Source organism: Mustela lutreola, chromosome 7, assembly GCF_030435805.1.
Source record: "Mustela lutreola isolate mMusLut2 chromosome 7, mMusLut2.pri, whole genome shotgun sequence".
NCBI lineage: Eukaryota > Metazoa > Chordata > Mammalia > Carnivora > Mustelidae > Mustela > Mustela lutreola.
This window is the reverse complement of record NC_081296.1, coordinates 110,354,945-110,367,587: the sequence shown is the minus strand read 5'-3', so window position 1 is coordinate 110,367,587 and position 12,643 is coordinate 110,354,945.

The window sequence follows — 12,643 nt, the reverse complement described above, 5'->3', positions numbered from 1 at the left end:
AGGCAGATAATCCGTTCAGCCAGAGGGAACGGCTTGAGCAGAAGTGGAACAATGGGAAGGTTTAAGACAAAAGAAAGAAAGAAAGAAAGAAAGAAAGAAAGAAAGAAAACAGTAGGTAGTTCGCTTGGCTTGGAACTTGGGATTTTTACTAAGTAAAAATTGCTGGTGACATCCACTTTGATCACTTGGTTAAGGTGCTGTCTGCTGTGTTTTTCTACTATAAAGTTACCACTTTTTCACTCTGTACATGATAAATATTTGGGGGAAAATACGTTGAGGTTATGAAAATGTCCTATTTCTTCTCAAACTTTTGTCCACTGATTTTTTTTTTTTAAGCCATCAGTGGATCTTGCATACTACAGTTCTTACTATACTGTAGGCCTAATGGTGATTTTGTATTTCCCTCATTAATTCTATATTCATTAGTTAGAATTCTTCAGTAAGGAATAGTCATCCCTTTCCCCCCATTTACTTCTTTATTTTATCGTATTTATAGGAGTACGGATTCATGGATATTTTATTCCATAAGTTATAATCCAATATTAACCAGTATTATTTTGTTGCTTGGATTGTCCAGGTTTGGCCATTGGGAGTTCCTTGAACTTGGCTGTGAGGTCCTTTTTAAGCACCTACTTATTTTCTGGTACTTCAGGATGCTCCGGGCTCATGTTGTATTTTCCTCTGCCCCAGCTCTTCTCCAAAGAGCCCTGGTTCTTTTTATTGGAGAATACGTGTCTTGGCTTCAAAATATAGAAAATGAATTCAAACATCTAAAGAACATTGTGGAGGCACATTTGGTGCCTATCTTTCACCCTGTGACATCTGATACAGGAAGTCAGTCAACAACAAAGCAGGAGACATAGGCTGAGATCAGGATGAGCAAAGTCTTGAATGTCCCAAGAAAAGTTTGGAATTTGTGCAACCAGCAATGGGACTTGGGACACTATGGCCTGGTTTGAATAGAAGTGTAATATGTTTAAAAACTTGTTCTGGGGAGAGAAATATGAAGACAAAAATAGAAGTTTCTAGAATCAGGAAGTTGAGTCATTTACAAGTTAAGTTATAAAAGTCTAAATTAGGGACTGCTCTCTACTATCCCCCATGCTGGAGGGTCTTTCTCCTGTTCTCTTCCAGCTTAAATCTTCCTTAGCTCTCAAGCCTTCCTTCTCCATAAAGTCTTTCCTGACTCCTTCCCAGAATTTATCCTTCTTTCTCTGTGTATCTCTGGCCCAGATTGGTTTGTACCTCACCTCTACATGTTTGTCATTGAAGGCTGGCATCACCAACTTAATTACCAACTTTTTGCAGACAGGGTTGGTCTTAGTCATCTTTCTCTCTTCCCAGTGCCTAAAAGAGTTCCTCTCATAGAGGAGAGATGCTCAACGTGGACCTCAAATGGTTGTAGGAACTATTTATTATTCACTTTGAGATGCTGGATAAATGAAAACAAAGTGCAAGTAGATATTTTTGTTTGTTTGTTTGTGGGTTTTTGTTTTTTGTTTTTTGGGTTTTTTTTTGCAAGTAGATTTAAATGACTTCAAAGTCATATATTTTTTTCAGTTGAAATTGCACTACCTGACAAATCCCTCCAGCCTCGTGTGAGGCAGCACGAGGGTTTGAGAGCATGATCATAAGAGCATGAAACACACAGAATTTCTGAGCCCACAGAGTATGCCTCTTCTTAAGCTGTAGACTAGTCAGAGTGACACTCAATATTGGAAGAGTTTAATAATAAAGGAATTTTCCTTACAGAGGAGACAAGAGCTGTCTTGTCCATTTGAAAAGTCCATTTGGAAAGTACCTCTTAGGACTACATTAAGCCTTGTCCATTTGGAAAGTCCATTTGGAAAGTACCTCTTAGGACTACATTAAGCCTTTTGAAAGCATGAAAGGTATACCTTGCCTTTTTGAGTGAGAGCATTTCCACAGGCCTCGGTAGACGTGAACTCTGTGATAATCATGTTTTCTCTTTAGAGTTGTATTATTACATGATTAAAAGCTATGCTTCAAGCACAGAAAACATTTAAAAATCAAATTTCAGATCCTTTACCTCTTTGGTTAGGTTTATTCTCAGGTATCTTATGGTTCTTGGTGCTATAGTAAGTGGAATCAATTTGAATAGCCAACTTTTGTATCAAGATGGACGGGACTGGAAGAGATTATGCTGAGTGAAATAAGTCAAGCAGAGAGAGTCAATTATCATATGGTTTCGCTTATTTGTGGAGCATAAGGAATAACATGGAGGACGTGGGGAGATGGAGAGGAAAAGGGAGTTGGGAGAAATTGGAGGGGGAGATGAACCATGAGAGACTGTGGACTCTGAGGAGCAAACTGAGGGTTTTGGAGGGGAGGGATTGGGTGAGCCTGGTGGCGGGTATTATGGAGGGCATGTATTGCTTGGAGCACTGGGTGTGGTACATAAGCAATGAATTCTGGAACACTGAAAAGAAATAGAATGACAACAACAAAATACTTTTTAAAAAATCAAATTTCATCCTTGTAGGATTTAGAGAATTGATAATAATCAATAAAGCAATCACCCTATAGAAAATAGGGTTCTGTGGTATTTGTCAAGGAGATGGCATGAAGGCTTATGGCCTTGGCAGCCTTCTTTCCCAGGCTCCTGCTAGATTCCGGCCTCTCTTCTGGTGGCAGCTACCTTTGTGACAGTTCACATGTTGAGTCCAGAACAGAGGGAGAGAAGGGGAGAAAAGGCATTGAAGTGAGGGAGGGAGGAATAAAGATCACCAAGATAGCAGCAGCTATTGACTGTTTTTCCACCAGGCGCCAGCTGGTGGGCCAGCACAGCAGCAGGAGGAGGGGCAGGTCTCTAGAGGAAGGGTAGGTCTAAGAGATGCAGAGAAAGGAAAACACCAAAGGATGGAGAGTACAGAAGTAATGCCTATGAAGAAAGTAGGCAATATGGGGACTAGGGATAGAGGAGGTGGCTCAAGGGGGCATCAGGAAGGCTCTCATCCAAGAGGTGGTGTGGAATCAACTAACTAAAGTTAGTTTGTCAAACTCACTAAAGTTCCCTCATCCTGCTCCTTGTTGCAATGACCCCCCCCCCTACCCCCCAGCTCCAGCCCCTGCCTCTGAAGTCGGCTGCATTCATTTTAGATCAGGAGCTCCTTTATTTTGGATGAGGAGTGCCATTCATTTGCCCCAGAGAAGGGAAAGCATAGAAAAGAACAAGGAAGTCAGCTTTCTGCCTTTGAATGTTTAAGCACATGTTCTAAACTATAGCAAAGTTCATAACTTTGAGGGAAGAGTTTCTTTTATGACCCTGAGCATAGGTTCTGGCCCAGACGATAGATTTTTAAGAATATGGTAGAGAAAGACAGTCTAGGCAGCACGGTACAGAGCAACACAGGAGGAAAAATGGAAACAAAAGAGGACCTTCTTCAGCTCTCAGACTCTCCTGCACACATAGAAGGGAGTTTGCTTTTCTCTTGGGAGTGTCAAAAGGGGTGGCAGAGAGGAGGGTCACTGGATCTGAAGAGGCCATCAGTTGGGATGAAGGGTACACAGAGTGTGTAAGGTGATCGTCTGATGCCAGAGAGGGACTGAAGACTTTGAGTTATGACTGGAGGCCATATGGCATAATGTCCAAAGAGCAGATGGCACAAGCTACATCTCAGTGAACACCAAACCATGCTGAAGGCCAGCCACCCCTTCCCATGGCTAGAAGTCCCAGCCTTCCCCCAACTTAGAATATTCATAGAGGAAGGGGGACACGGTACCCAAATACACCAAGTTTGTAAAGTTAGAGAAAAATAAAATGAGCTATGTCTTAACATACCTGGATAACTTGGATTTTAACACTTTTAACTGCCACATCATTAGAAAACTAGCTAAATTCTAAGATATCAGACCTATACTGAATGAGGTTAGTTGTATGTCTAAATTCAGATTTCTAAGAGCATAAAAGGCAGAAGCGCTCTCTTGAAAGGCATTGGAATCTTCTCTCTCTCTCTCTTTCTTTTTTTGCATATTACAGCTGTGCTATCAAAAAAAAAAAAGGTATAGGTACCCACCCTTCACCCCAGGTAATCTTATTTAAAGCAATTTACTCCAATGTGTTGGATTATGACTCACTAGATAAGAACATTTTCTTTATTTTCATGTAGATATTAGAAGTCCATATGATCTAAGGTCAAGTCTCAAATGAAGGGAACATAGAGGTGATGCAATTATACTGACTTCAGAGCAGATGGCTGTTTTCTGGAGGGAAATGGTGCATAAAACACACAAACAATGAAATACTTGGGAGAGAAATTCTTCATGGCAGTCAGGACTATAAAATCAACACAAAGCAGCTAATTCACAGAGCTGGTGCAATATTGAAAAGCATTAAGGAAAGCAGGGGGCACCTGCTGCCCTGATGAGGCATTATGCCTGGACTTGGAGGAGGAGGGGCCTGGGATGGGGTACAGGTATGCATGTTTCGTATGCAAGACAAATGGACCTCAGTTCACAAACACAGTTGTAAACAAGGTATGTTAATTTTTCTCTTAAGTTCATAACAGTTGACCCTTCAACAACACAGTTTGAGCTGGATCCACTTATATGTAAACTTTGTTCAATACAGTGTTGTAAATGCATTTTCTCTTATGATTTTCTTAACTTTTTTTTCTAGTGTAGTTTGTTGGAACAACACAGTGTAAGATACATATAACATACAAAATATGTTAATTAACTTTATGTTGTCAGTCAGGCTTCTGGTCAACTATAGGCTGTTGGTAGTTAAGTTTCTGGGGAGTAAAAATTATAGGCAGATTTTTGACATGCAGGGGTTAGCGTCCTTAACCCTTGTGCTGTTCAAGGGTCAATTGTACTTAACCATGGACCTCTTTCTTCCAAGAAGCAGAAATAATCTCAATTATTTCGGGGTTCTTACCATTTCTCTGTGATTACCTCTAAGTTCAAGGCTTATATAATGCCTATGAATGAAGATTACAGGTGTGGAGAGCATCTCACCTGAGTTGGCATCACTCTTCACTAGCGCAACTGCCCAGATGGGATGTGGACCCTTGTTGGTCACAGCCAAGTCCTCCCTTGTACCAAGCCATATCACAGTAACTTTGGGTCTGGCTCTGGGTCAACTATCTCTCAGGACCCTCTTGGGCACACAGGATAATCCTGATGCTTCTGTGCCATTCTGGGATTCTAGAAAACTTGGTAAGGCCATCCACAGCCATTTGTCACTGCCATGGCACTCTTGGGCACATAAGAAGCATTCTACTGCCCCAGCACTCCTCTCCACCATCTCTTCCATTTACAGTTTACTGTGAGGCTTTTTCAAATTCATCTGCCAAGACAGACTAGACAGCCAAACTTTAGGGCCTTGTCTCTTTCTTAGACTCTACCTGGAAAAGAAAATACAAGTTTCCTCTGGAATGCTGTTCCCAAATCTGTCTTTCATTTCTGTCATGGAACGTTCTCAGTGCCCCATCCGAGGAAGGGATCGGGGCAGAGACCCTTTTCCTCGAGAACTCCTCCCCACCTAAGCTGTCTGCTCCTCTCCAGGTTCCTTTGTCTTCCTGGTTGGTGGGAGCTGGTGTGGAGCACTTCAGCCTAGAGAATGGAGAGAGTGGATTGGGAAGGTTTCTTTGTTATTACTCATCATTACTCCCACACTGTTTACACCCCAGCAGTTCTTTCTGTTCTATAGAAGCCAAGATGTTAAAAACTAAAAGCTAATAATTGGCTCTTTTTGTGTTATTTGCTTTCTGCAGAGTCATCCGTTCCCTGAGGCAGTGGGAAAAGGATTGCAAGGTTAAAAGAGAGGTGAAAACCTATATAGCTATATATTCTATCCACATACATACTCTGCCTCCCCAACCTAGTTCTTGCTAAGTAAGGTCAGTCACTATCCATGATGCCCTGTGAAAAGAAATCAAACAATTTGGTGTAAGGATTTTCCAGCTGGATTAACTCTGGGGTCCGCTCTAGTAATCTTACCATAGATACTTTGGCTCATTTTCTGGTCTTATTCATTCTACTTGAAGAAGGCCCAGTTGGTGTACATGAGAGATTGCAACTCCATCAGAGGTCACCCTGAAATGAGTTCAGTTCTCCTGTCTCCTCCTACTTTGCTTCTTCTTTCCCTCTTTTCCCCCTGCCTCTCTACTTTTCTTACTTCCCTCCACTCTGACTGACTTTTCTCCCCAATGGTAGGTTCAAATGACATGACTCCAGGACCCCCACAAGAGACTATTGTTTGCCTCATTAATAAAGTGACTGTACATCCTGCTTGTGTCTTATATCCAGTTAGCACCAGCTTTCACAATATTATTCAGATTTGAATGATAAATTATATGATCACTCCAGTCATTAGAGACCAGCTCGTTCTCAAAAATATCTGACCTTATCTGAGAAGAACTGTTTCAATGTGATGAGGGTTTAAAGGACTACAAATATTTAGGGTATGCCAGAATCAGGCTTCACTATATGGCTAACAATACATAGAGGGAGATGGTTAAAGAGAAGCCTGCACTAAATCCCACTGGAGTCTACAGGTTAAGTCAGAGCAGAGGGCCTGGGTTATGGTGCTGAGGTGGGAGGGTCAGTTGTCAGCAGGCTCTGCCTTGGAGTCCTGCTTTGAAGCAGGTGGATCTAGCTGGGAGAATTGAGGCGTGGAGTTGGGATGGGTCAGGAGAAGATAAGGTTGAAGTGTCTTTCAGTCTGGAGCCTTGACAAATGTTAGGTCATCCAGGGATGGAGTTGGAACAGAAACAAAGAGATCAAGAGAGATGCTGGCCAAGGGACTATGTCTTCCCAGCTGATCATGCTGGTAGCTTTAAATCAGACTTTGCTGTTCTTAAAAGGCCCACTCTTGTATGTTGGGTAAAATTTGAGAAGTTGTCTTTCATGAAAACAAGAACCCTTCATGTCGCTTAAATAATTTCTGGATAAGAACCACTTTCTAATCATCATAAATTATTATCTTTATAAAAGAGGAAGAATAACAACAAAAACACGTGCTCACTTTGGCAGCACACATACTAAAATTGGAACAAAAACAGAAATATATATACAAAACTACATCTTTCATCAACACTTATGTACAATGATTACAATCAATGTCCCTTAGTTAAAAACCATACATTTGAACCAAAATTATAGCAAAAATCTGGAATCCTTACATACGTAGCAGATGTAACTTTCAGTTCATGTTTAGCATTAACTAATTGGGAGGTGGCAATATGGTAGGGTTCTAAGCACTGGAAACTTTGAAATTGGAATAAAAAATTTAGGAAATCCACAAAGTGAAGAATCAAAAATTTGCTATATATTAAGTTCGCTATTCTTTAGGTTAAAGGTTATATGTAGAAAAAAATAGTATTAAAGTCTCTGAGGAAATTTTCATAGGCATATAAAAAGCAGAGACTCAATTAGTATACGGGAGTTTGTTTTGTCTTGTGACACTATTTCCTCTCTTGGCCCATTGAAATATCTTTTGAACAAAAGAATAAAGAGTACTTGGTGCACATAGCCCCGCCACCAGCCGATGTTGTGGAAGTGACTAGTGCGGCTCTCTTGAGGTCTAATGAGGATTTGCCAAGACCCAAATGAAGACCGATAGTCAGGTGCCCAATTAGAGGCCATATGTCACCAAAAATAATCAATGCCTCCAAACCTGGCCAAAATATTGTTCTTTTTATAAGGAATTTTTTTTAAAACACAAAGGTGATTCCAGCTAGATATGGAAAAGAAAAGAGAAAAGGAAAAAAAAAAAAGAAAAACTATGGAATAGTTCTTAAACTTTGAGCTTAAAAATTTAGGTGATTGTAAGAATCACTGGGCCCTTATCAAAAATGCATATTCCTAGAGCAAAAACACATGGAGGTTAGATAACATGCTACTAAGGAATGAATAGGTCAGCCAAGAAATCAAAGAAGGAATAAAAAATTACATGGAAACAAATGAAAATGAAAATACAATGATCCAAAATCTTTGTGATGCACAAAAAGCGGTTCTAAGAGGGAAGTTTTTAACAATACAGGCCTACCTCAAGAAGCAAGAAAAATCTCAAATAAGCAATCTAACCTTACACTTAAAGGAATAAGAAAAAGAAAAACAAACTCCTAACCAGCAGGAAGAAAATGATGACGATTAGAACAGAGATAAATGATATAGAACCCAAAAAAACAGTAGGACAGATCAAGGAAACCAGGAGCTGTTTCTTTGAAAGGATCCAAACATAAACTTCTAATCACACTTACAAAAATAAAGAGAAAGGACCCAAATAAATAAATAAATCAAAAATGAGAGAAGAGAAATAATAACACTACAGATACAAATAATTATGATAATATTATAAAAACAATACACCAACAAACTGGACTATCTAGAAGAAATGGATAAATTCCTAGAAACATATACCTACCAAAACTGAAGTAGGAAGAAATAGGAAATTTGAAGATTGATTATCAGCAAAAAAATTGAATCAATAATCAACTCCCAACAAACAAAAGTCCGGGACCAAATGGCTTCATAGGCAAATTATACCAAACATTTAAAGAAGAATTAATAATATTCTTCTCAAACTATTCAAAAAAATAGAAGAAGAAGGAAAACTTCCAAATTAATTCTATGAGGCCATCATTACCCTGATACTAAAACCAGATAAAGACACTACCAAAAAAAGAGAACCATGGACCAATATCTCTAAAACATGGATGTAAAAATCCTCAAAAATACCAGCAAAAACCCAACAATACATTAAAAAAATAATTCATCATGATCAAGTGGATTTATTCCCAGGAAGCAAGGGTGGTTCAATATTCTCAAATCAATTAATGTAATATATCACATCAGTAAGAGAAAGGATAAGAACCATATGATCATTTCAATAGATGCAGAAAAAGCATTTGACCACGTACAACATCCATATATGATAAAAAATAAAACGCTCAACAAAGTAGTTCTAGAGGGAACATAACTCAACATAATAAAGGCCATATATGAAAAATCCCCAGTAAAGACCATCCTCAATGGAGAAAAGCTAAGAGCTTTGCCACTAAGAACAAAACAAGGATGTCTACTCTCACTACCTTTATTCAAAATAGTACTGGAAGTCATAGCCACAGCAGTCAGACAACAGAAAGAAATTAAGACACCCAATTGGTAAGGACAAAGTAAAACTTTAACTATTTGCAGATGACATGACACTATGTGTAGAAAACCCTAAAGATTCTACCAAAAGACGCTGAAACTGATAAATAAATTCAGTAAAGTCAAAGGATACAAAATCAATGTAAGAAATCCATTGCATTTCTATACACTAAACTAAATTTAAACAGAAAGTTAAATTAAGAAAACAATCCCATTTACAGTTGCACCAAAAGTAATAAAACATCTAGGAACAAACTTAAGCAAAGAAGTGAAAAACCTATACTCTGAAAACTATAAAACATTGATGAAAGAAATTGAAGGTGACACAAAGAGATGGAAAGACATTCTATGCTCATGGATTAGAAGGACAAATATTGTTAAAATGTCTATATATCCAACCAAAGGAATGGGATAAGATATTTGCAAATGACATCTTGGATAAAATCTATAAAAAATTTAATCCAACTCAACACCCCAAACCAAAATACTCCAGTTAAGAAATGGGACGCCTGGGTGGCTCAGTTGGTTAAGCGGCTGCCTTCGGCTCAGGTCATGATCCCAGCGTCCTGGGATCGAGTCCCACATTGGGCTCCTTGCTTGGCAGGGAGCCTGCTTCTCCCTCTGCCTCTGCCTGCCACTCTGCCTGCCTGTGCTTGCTCTCGCTTCTCTCTCTATGACAAATAAATAAAAATAAAATCTTTAAAAAAAAAAAAAAAGAAAGAAAAGAAATGGGCAGAAGACCTGAATAGACACCTTTCTGAAGAAAATATCCAGATGGCTAACAGACACATGAAAAGATGCTCAATATCACTCACCATCAGGGAAATATAAATCAAAACCACACCTGTCAGAACAGCTAAAATTAACAACTTGATAAACGAACATATGTTGGCAAAGATGCAGAGAAAGGGAAACACTTTTGCATTGTTGATAGGAATGCAAACTGGTACAAACACTCTGGAAAACAAAAAGTTAAAAATAGAACTACCTTGCAACCCAGAAAAACACTGATTGGAAGGAGCACATGCACCCAAATGTTTATAGCAGCACTATCAACAGTAGCTAAGTTATAGAAAGAGCCCAAATGTCCAATGGAAAATATTTCATTAGAATATATTCCATTGAAATATTCAATGGAATATTACTCAGCAATCAAAATGAATGAAATTTTGCCATTTGCAACAATGTGGATGGAACTAGAGTGTATTATTATAAGCGAAATAAGTCAGAGAAATATAAGTATATGATTTCACTCATGTGGAATTTGGGAAACAAAACTGATGAACATAGGGGAAGGGAAAATAAAACAAGATAAAAACAGGGTGGGAGACAAATTGTAAGAGACTCTTAACTATAGAGAATGAACCAAGGATTGCTGGAGAGAAAGTGGGTAGGGAAATGGGCTAAATGGGTGATGGGTATTAAGGAGGGCACTTGTTGGGATGAGCACTGGGTGTTGTATGTAAGTGATGAATCACTGAGTTCTACTCCTGAAACCAATACTACACTATAAGTTAAGTAATTTGAATTTAAATAAAACCCAACCAAACAGAAAATGTCTATACTACCCAAAATATTTAATGCAATCTCTATCAAAATACCAACAGCATTTTTCACAGAACTAGAACAATCCTAAAATTTGTACGGAACCACAAAAGACCCGTAATAGCCAAAGAAATCTTGAAAAAGAAAAGCAAAACTGGAGGTATCACCATTCCAGATTTCGAGTAATATTACAGAGCTGTAGTAATCAAAATAGTATGGTACTGGTCAGAAAGAGTTATATAGATCAATGGAACAGAATAAAAAATTCAGAAAAGAACCCATAATTACATGGTCAATTAATTTTCAACAAAGGAGGAAAGACTATGCAATGGGGAAAAGATAGTCTCTTCGACAAATGGTGCTGGGAAAACTGGACAGCTGCATGCAAAAGCATGATCCTGGACCACTCTTACACCACACACAATAATAAAATAAAAATGGATTAAAAACCTACATGTGAGGCCTGAAACCATAGAAATCCTAGAAGAGAACACGGACAGAAACTTCTCTGACATTGACTGTAGCCATGTTTTTCTGGATATGTCTCCTGAGGCAAGGGAAATAAAAATAAAAATGAACTATTGAAACTACATCAAAATAAAAAGCTTTTGCACAGCAAAGGAAACAATCAACAAAATAAAAAGACAACCCACTGAATGGGAGAAAATATTAGCAAAAAACATATCTGATAAAGGGTTAGTATCCAAAATACATAAAGAGCTTATGTAAGATCATAAAACCAAATAAACCAATTTAAAAATGGACAGAACACACAAACAGACATTTCTCCAAAGAAGACCTATAGAAGGCCAACAGACACATGAAAAAAAGATGCTCAAAATCACTCATCATCAGTGACATGCAAATCAAAACTACAGTGAGGTATCACTTCAGACATGTCAGAATGGCTACTATCAAAAACACAAGAAACAAGTGTTGGCAAGGATATGGAGAAAAAGGAACCCCCCATGCGTTGTTGGTGGAAAGGCAAACTGGTGCCATACTGTGGAAAACAGAATGGCGTTTCCTCTTACTGTTAAAAATAGGGCTACCCTATACCAGTAATGGAACTTCAAGAACACATTCAGAATGTGTTACATACATGCACCCCTATGTTTGTTGCAGCATTATTTACAATAGCCAGGTTACGGGGTGGACCCAAGTGCCCATCAGTGGATGAATGGATGTGGTCTATGTACCTAATGGAATATTAAGGAGGAATGAAATCTTGACATTTGCAGCATCATGCATGAAGCTAGAGAGTAGAATGCTAAATGAAGTGTCAAAGAGGGATAAGTACCATATGATTTCACTCGTATACGGAATTTAAGGGGAAAAAAAAAGCAAAGGGAACAAAAGAGAGAGACAAACCAAGATTGGAGAACCAAGATATTGAGAACAAACTAATTATTACCAGGCAGGAGGTGGGTGGGGGGTGAGTGAAACGGATGATGGGGACTAAGGAGCATGGAGTGATGTATAGAACTGTTGAACCACTGTATTGTATACACGAAGCTGATATAACTGTACTCTATGTTAACTGTACTGGAATTAAAATTAAAAACTTAATTTAAAAAGTAAAGGGAAAGTACTAAAATATGAAACTTTTCTTTTCTTCCATGGTTTTTCTCCTGCCTGTCATTGTGTTTATTATTTGTTATTTAATGTTCTAAGGAGAGAAAAATTAAAAACTTAAATTATTATTATTATTTAGGATTTTATTTATTTATTTGAGAGACAGAGTGAGCAAGAGAGAGAGATTGTACATGAGCAGAGGCAGAGGGAGAAACAGACTCCCCGCTGAGCAGGGAGCCTGACGTGGGGTTTGATCCCTGGAACCTGGATCATGACCTGAGCCAAAGGGAGACGCTTACCTGACTGAGCCACCCAGGAGCCCTAAAAATGTAAATTATTTTTTAAAAGGCACATTCCTGAGTTCTGGTACTGAGATTCTGACTCAGTGGGTCTGTGGTAGGTC